The sequence below is a fragment of the Pistacia vera genome, unplaced genomic scaffold, assembly GCF_008641045.1.
Source record: "Pistacia vera cultivar Batoury unplaced genomic scaffold, PisVer_v2 Contig352, whole genome shotgun sequence".
NCBI lineage: Eukaryota > Viridiplantae > Streptophyta > Magnoliopsida > Sapindales > Anacardiaceae > Pistacia > Pistacia vera.
The window spans coordinates 238,572-246,424 of NW_022196171.1; positions in this window are offsets into that span (position 1 = coordinate 238,572).

Here is a 7,853-nt window from a genome sequence, read left to right on the forward strand (position 1 = left end):
CGGTTAACCGCTTTTTATTTTTTCCCGAACCGTTAACCGAACCGGAAATTCGGTTTTTAAAATTTTTCGAACCGTAACCGAACCATTTTTTCGGTTAACCGGTTTTTCGGTTCGGTTCGGTTTTTGCTTTTTTTTTAACACCCCTACATGTGGTGTTAAGTATATTGTCGTTGAGCACTCTAGGGGATGTGTGCTCTAATTGGAAAAACTTGACCATGGCTTTTGACAATAACAGAAAGGAAATAGTGTTGCAAGGTGATCCCTCCCTAGTCAAGACTTTAGTCTCACTTAAAGCAATGCTCAAGACACTGCAGAGTGAGGGAGTGGGTTATGTGATCATATTTTGTTTTATTGAGAGTAAGGGAGAGGAGAAGACTGAACCAATAGAACTTGGGGTTGCTGCCATAATAGAGGAGTTTTACCATGTGTTTGAACAACCGAACAAATTACCTCCCAAAAGGCTTATTGATCATGCCATAATCCTCCAAGACCAATCCAAAACCCTTAACCTATGACCTTACAAGTATTCCTACGCCCAAAAAATGAGATAGAATGATTGGTGGGAGAAATGATGGTAGCTAGAATAATCCAACAAAGTACCAGTCCCTTCACTAGTCTGGTGTTGTTGGTTAAGAATAAGATGACAACTAATGCTTTTGTGTTGATTACTGTGCCCTTAACAACATCACTATACCCGACAAGTTTCTTACCCCTTCTATGGATAAGCTGCTAGATGAGTTAGCGGGTGTGCAGCAGTATTTTTTAAACTGGATTTGAAATCTGGTTATCACCAGATCCAAGTGAGGGAAGAAGATGTGTCGCAAACTACATTGAGGACTCATGAGAGGCATTATGAGTTCTTGGTCATGCCCTTCAAGTTGACAAAAGCCCCCTCCACCTTTCAGGCCTTGATGAATACAATATTCGACCAGTTTTGAGGAAATTCGTATTAGTGTTTTTTGACGACATCTTAATCTACAACCTTAACCTAGAAACTCATCTCGATCACCTAAAATATGCCAACCAAATCCTTACTGAAAATGAGCTAGTAATCAACCACAAAAAAGTGTCTCTTTGCATAGTAGAAGTTAGAGTACTTAGGTCATCTTATTTCCTCCGATAGAGTGGAGGCCGATCCCGCAAAGGTTGAATCAATGTTACCATGGCCTGTTCCACATACCATCAAAAGTTTTAGGGGTTGATAGGCTACTATAGAAGATTTGTTAAAGATTATGGATTAATCGTTCAACCATTGACTCAACTGCTTTGAAAGGATGCCTTCGAATGGAGTGACTAGGCTCAACAAGCTTTTAAAAATTGAAAGCTTCCATGACATTGGTTCCCATCTTGGCTTTCCCAAATTTCAGCCTACCATTTAAGGTCCATACAAACACATCGAGGCAAGGATTAAGAGCTGTACTAGTTCAAAATAAGCGTCCAATAGCTTTCCTTAGTAAAGCAATTTCCAACCAGTAAAGACAAAAGTCAGTATATGAAAAGGAACTGATGGCCATCGTATTTGTTGTTCACAAATGGAGCCACTATCTTATTAGGCATAAATTCATTATCAAAACGGATCAGCGAAGTTTGCAATTTTTGACAGATTAAAGAGTGAAGACACCTGAGCAGCAAAAATGGATTTCCAAACTCCTAGGCTACTCTTTTGAAATCATTTACCAACCGAGTAGCTCCAATCAAGTGGTCGATGCCTTTTACCAAAGAGAAAACATTGAGTTGGTTGTTGTATCTGTTGTTACATTCTCATATTTCGATGATATTGCGGTTGAAGCATAGCAAGATGCAAAGCTCCAGACTATCATCCAAGACCTGTTGTTTGATCCTAATAGCCGCCCAAACTATAGTCTTCGTCGTGGTTGTCTCCTCTACAAAAACAAGTTAGTATTGCCAAAATCCCTTAAGTTTATTCCCATGTTGTTAGATGAATTTGATTGCAGTCCAACAGAAATAAAGTGTTCCTCAGTCAATTTTGGCAAGAACTGTTTAAGGCAGTGGGTACCAAATTGAGATTCAATTCAGCATATCACCCCCAAACTGACAGACAAACGGAGGTCGTCAACTGATGTTTAGAAGCTTATCTCTGCTACTTTTGTAGCAACCAACCTAAATAGTGGCCATGGTGGTTGGCTTGGGCAAAATTTTGGTATAACTCCGCATATCACAATATAGCCAAAATGACACCTTTCAAAGCACTTTATGGCTGCAATCCACCCACTCTTCTATATTTCACCATCTGTCCATCCTTGGTCGAAGAAGTGAACCAGTAAATGGCCAAGCGTAACTCCATTTTGGATGAGTTGAAACATAACTTAAGTGTCACCTAGGGCCACATGAAGACACATGTCAATGTCCACCGTAGGGATGTCACCTTTCAGTTAGGGGACCAAGTGTTTTTAAAGCTTCAACCATACCGCTTCAAATCCTTGGCCTCTAAACTTAATGAGAAGCTGAGCCCACGCTTCTATGTACCATTTCCCATTTTAGAGAAGATTAGGTAGGTCGCCTACAAATTGGAGCTCCCTCCAACAGCCAAGATCCACCCCGTATTTCATGTATCGCAGCTTAAGTGCAGCCTTCATAGTTCGGTTCCCATCAAGATGTACCAATACAAAGGGCATAAGGGTAAAAAGGCGTAAGAGTGCATGCGTTAATGGAGGATGGTTTGAGGCTCGTGGCGTGTGAAGAATCAATTAGTTAAAGAGTGAATAATTCAGTTAAAGGATTAGTATAAAAGAGAGGTGCAAGTTTAGGCAGATTCAGAGAATTATCAATAGTCATTAAAGGAGGCCCCCAACTCCTCGAATTGTTGGGACTATCTGTTGTTTTTCTTATTCATTGTCATTAAGAATTATTCTAAATATTGTTATTCTCATTCCATTAATACAGTAGTAAGTTGATCTAGAATTACGTTGAGCTCTATTCTTCTTTTTTTCTGCCATATTTGATTGTTGTATTGCGGGATTGCGTGAGTTTGCTAGAGAGTTCCATCATGTCCCTTGTCATCCTTCTCCTATCAAATCTAATCTCAAATGTGCCTACTGGTATGTTGATCTTTCTTAGCTAAATATCATTTTATAAGTTAACTATTCGAGAGATTTTGTAGCATCTCTATCAACCTCACTAAGTGAAACTCCGAGAGTTACAATCATTACTAATTGTCCGATCACCTTAATTGGTGGAGCTTAAATTTACTTCTAACCCACTTTATATAATGGGATTAGAGTGCGTCTCTCGCCTCGAGCGTGGATGTTATTAATGCTAAGTCAATTGTATCATGTAGTAAAGTGAATATGTTTGCATTGTCTCAGTTCTCTTGTTGGGACACCGGATGGCAACGGCTGTAGCCATGATTTCTCTAAGCAATGAGAGAAAGGCATGGCTAATTTTGGCGTGGGTGAGCACCATGGCCGAGAACCTGTCACTACTGGGATCAGCTGCCAACTTGGTAGTTTGCAAGCAGGCTCATTGAGCTGTTCCTGTTGGCTACACTTGAACCTTTTAGAACCATCACAAATTTGGACTTCCCTCCATGATAATTGTCACTGCTATTGGCTTGACATTCATTAGATGAACTTTAAATTAACTATTTATTTCAATCATCCATCTTTCATTTTCTCAACAGAAAGCTTTGTATTGTCTATTCATTTATTTAGATATTGTTTTGATAAATTTTATCATGAAGCTGGAGTTCATCAATTTGATTTCATCTTTTTAGATTGAATATTTATGTAATTTGTGTGGCTGGACCATATTTTAGATGGGTCTGATTTGGGCCATGTTTAGAAGTTAAACGGGTTAGTTTTTTAGAGCCCAACAGGTAATAGATGACCCAAACCTAGCCCAAAGGAAACTCTAGTGTGCGTTTGTTTTCCTATTTTTGCCCTATCCTATTCATATCATTTCTAAAATACATATTTATTTCCCTATTGTGAAAATACTATTATATTTTATTCAATTATTTTTAAACCCCCTAAGTTTGTTAAACACCAAAAAAAAAAAAAAAAGTTTAGAAATTGACAAAAACAACCCCACCCACACACATTTGCCAGATTCCGGCCACCACCATCGAAAAGTGGTCAGAAACTGGTACAATGATGCACTACCGGCTAGATCTAGCCGATAGTGCGCCAATATAGCCTTTTTCAGACAGATCCACTGTGGATCTGGCCGAAAAATGCTAAATCTTTGGCCGTAGCTAGTCGTTGACAACCAAATGCGGCCAGATCTAGTCACAAATGGCCAGATCTAATCATAAATCTGACCTTTTTCGACCAGATCCATGGTGGATCTAGTTGGAAAAGGCCATCTCGGCGCACGACCGGTCAGATCCAATTGGTTGTGCATTGATACAGCGACTTCGGCCACCCTTCGGCAGTGGTAGCCGGCTATCGGTATTTAATAGGTGGGTGGGGGTGTTTTTGTAATTTTTAATGTTTTTATTACATGAGTGTTTAGTAAATCAACAAACCTAGGAAGTGTTTTTGTTAATTTTCAAATTCTACCTCGTTATTATCACCCAACTCTTACTTTTGCAAAAATACTATCTAAAACACTAAAACAAACGCACCCTAGTCTCTGTTAAATGATTAAGGCGAAACCCAAAACAACCAAAAATAATTTTTAAATATTAGAATAAAATTCAATTTTTTTATTGTATCTTAATCTTTTTAATATTTGAAAATGTATTTGATATAATATTTAAAATGAGTAAACGACATATTCCCACCCAAGGTTTGACGAAATCCCAAGTTGGTACCCCAAGTTCCATTTATTCTATATTCCCATCCTTAAAATAACACTATTAACAATTTTTAGGGTAGTGAGGGTGCAATTACCATAATGCCCTTAACCCTAATTAGTAAATTACGTTTTAACCCCTACATTACTAAAATTATAAATTAACCATCTTATTCTGAAATTACTTCAATTACACCCTCAATAACTATGCACCGTCTTGGTTTTCATCGGATCTGGGCTGTTTCTAATAGCGACGAACCCCCTGGTCACCTCTATCACCTTCCCCATCATCCGTCTTCCAAAACCCCTTTGGTTCCCGACTTATTGGGCCCTCTAATCACTGGCGCCGTCAAGCTTAGGTTTTCGTCATTCTTCGATGGATTCCGGTCGATTACGGTGACGAAAATCCAATTGGACATAACCACTGCAACCAGCTTCTCCAAATCTACAAAACCCCTATGTCCCCAGCAATCGTTTAATGACCATTTGCCTATGGAGACTGATGAAAACCAGTCACATGTGGTGGCTGTCGTGGCTGGCAATTAGCGAGTGATGAGGGGTTGTGAAGGGAAGGTTTTGAGAGGGGAAGATGAGGGTTCAAATGGTAGTGACAATGGTGATTTTGAGTAGAAGAATCACTGGAAAAGGGCAAAAAACGTCGACAGTGATGTTGGCTAACGTGCGCTGGAGCTTTGTTAGGGACATCGATCTTCTAATGTGCGCCTCCTCTGCGAAATGATCAATTTACCCTTGAGCCGTTATATCTAACCATTTTCCGTTACTTTAAAGGTGAGAATCTAAAATAAATGGAACTTGAGGTACCAACTTGAGATTTTGTCAAACCTTGGGTGGGAATATGTCGCTTACTCTATTTAAAAATTATAAAATCTATGAATTTAGATATATCTTAAAACTGTTCCGAAAACATTTTAACGCATTTCTGCCAAACAAATTATATTTAAATTCTATGTAAAACGGATCCTAAATTTGTGGGCTTTTTTCACCAAGGCTAATTCTGAGTTCATTTCATAGTTTCATTTAATTTCTTCGGTTTCTGACTCGCGTAGTCGTCGCATTCATGACTTTTTGAACCTGTTACATCATCCAAGAATTTTTTTTTTTTTTTTTTTTTTAAATATCTTTACGGAAACACCTTACCGACTTTGTAGCAAGAGATAAATTATTGACTATTGATCAGTACATTGTCTACAAAAAGACAAAACTAGATAATCCAATAGAAATCTAATTTTTTTTATCATTTAATATTTCATTAATAATCCTAAATTACGGTGTTATTATTATTTTTTATCATTGAGGTGTTCAGGTCATATTATATATACCTTAACTAATTTTTTAGGATCTTAAAACTATCGATCAGGTAAAAACCCTTATAATCATCTCTATTAATGTTTGAGAAGACCCTGATTTAGAAATTTATAAAATTTTCTTTTACCCTTTTATCATTCATAGTTTAACGTTATTACTATTGAATCATACTAATATGATAACTTTTGCATATGTTTGTATTGTTTTTTGGAATTTATTTATTGGTTAATAATTTTTTTTTTTATATTTGTTAATATCAAACTTTATTTTGATAAGATCTTTTGTAATAAAAAGCCAACTCAGAAACACATGGTAAGCTTAATATATAGAAAAAATTGATGAAATTGTAATGATGTGATGAAGAAAGAAGAATAAGAATATGCAAATTAACGTGTCAAGCTGCGAAGCCAACAAACATGATGATAAGAAAGTAAAGGTGGGCCACTTGGCACGTGCTTGTGTGATTAAATTCCTCTACATTCATCTCCCCTCTTCATCCTCACCTTAAATTTCTTTCTACTAAATTTCCCTATCTTATTTTACTATTTTCAATCCATAATTATTTTCTTCCTATTATCAAAAATAATAAAAAAAATTACAGGAATATAAAAAAAAAAAAAAAGACCAAACAATTATACATGAGTCTAGTATTCAATTAGCCTTTTTTTTTTTTTAATCTAATTTACATGTTTAAATGTTCACAAGTATAAGTATAAACTCAGCAAACCTGAAACACGAGACAAATCTAACTAAAACACGAGATATTTACGTCTTTAATATTGCTATGTTTAAAATTAGTGTTATTGATGTAGTATGGAATTAGGACCACCATATTTATAGAGAAAGACATACCTAGAACAACACTCAATTTGGTCTCCTCTTTAGTCAAGTTCGTCTTTATTTAATTCCACAAAGACAATAAACGTTGTCACATAAATAGTTCAATAAGACTTCATAATTTTGGTCTTTGTCACTTATATAAAAGTCACTAGCTTCCAGTTTCAAAGTAATTAAATAGCTGCAATTTTTGCCATTATGCTTTGAAAAATAATTGTTGTATAAGTATAACTAATAATAAATATTTTAAAGTCAAAATTCAACTAAATTGGTTAAATATGGAAATATATAGTTTTTAGAGATTCTTTACATTATTAAAATATTTTCTTCTTCATTTTGCCATTTTTGATTGAAAAATTAAAAGAAAATCAATTTATTGTTACACAAGTTAAATGATATACCGTTAACTCGCTATGAATCAATGGTTTTGTAATTGCTAATGACATTAACAATAAACCAAGGGGTTGATAGGATAATCAAAGATGTTTTTTTCTTCTAAGTTATAGGTTCAAATCTTAAGATCATCAATCACGATAACATGTTTACCTGGTTTCTTAGGCTTATAAGATGTTCATATTTCAATGGATTTTGAAAATTAATTGATATACGTGTAATTCCTAACCACCGATTACCCTCCCCCTCAAAAAAAAAAGACATTAAAATTAAAATATAACTTCTCATCTAAGTTTATTAGATTATATTAAATCAAAATATGAGAATTTGTGTCACAATTTTGTGTTAAAACATAGAAGAAAAATACTTAGAAATATTTATATATATTTGAAAATACTTTAATATATTTCAATTAAACACAACAAAATAAACAATGAAAAAGGTTTAAAAATTACATTTAAAATCATGAAATTAAATAAAAAAAGTCAACCTAGATGATCCAAAATATTATCCAATAAAAACTAAAAGGCAACATAAATCCG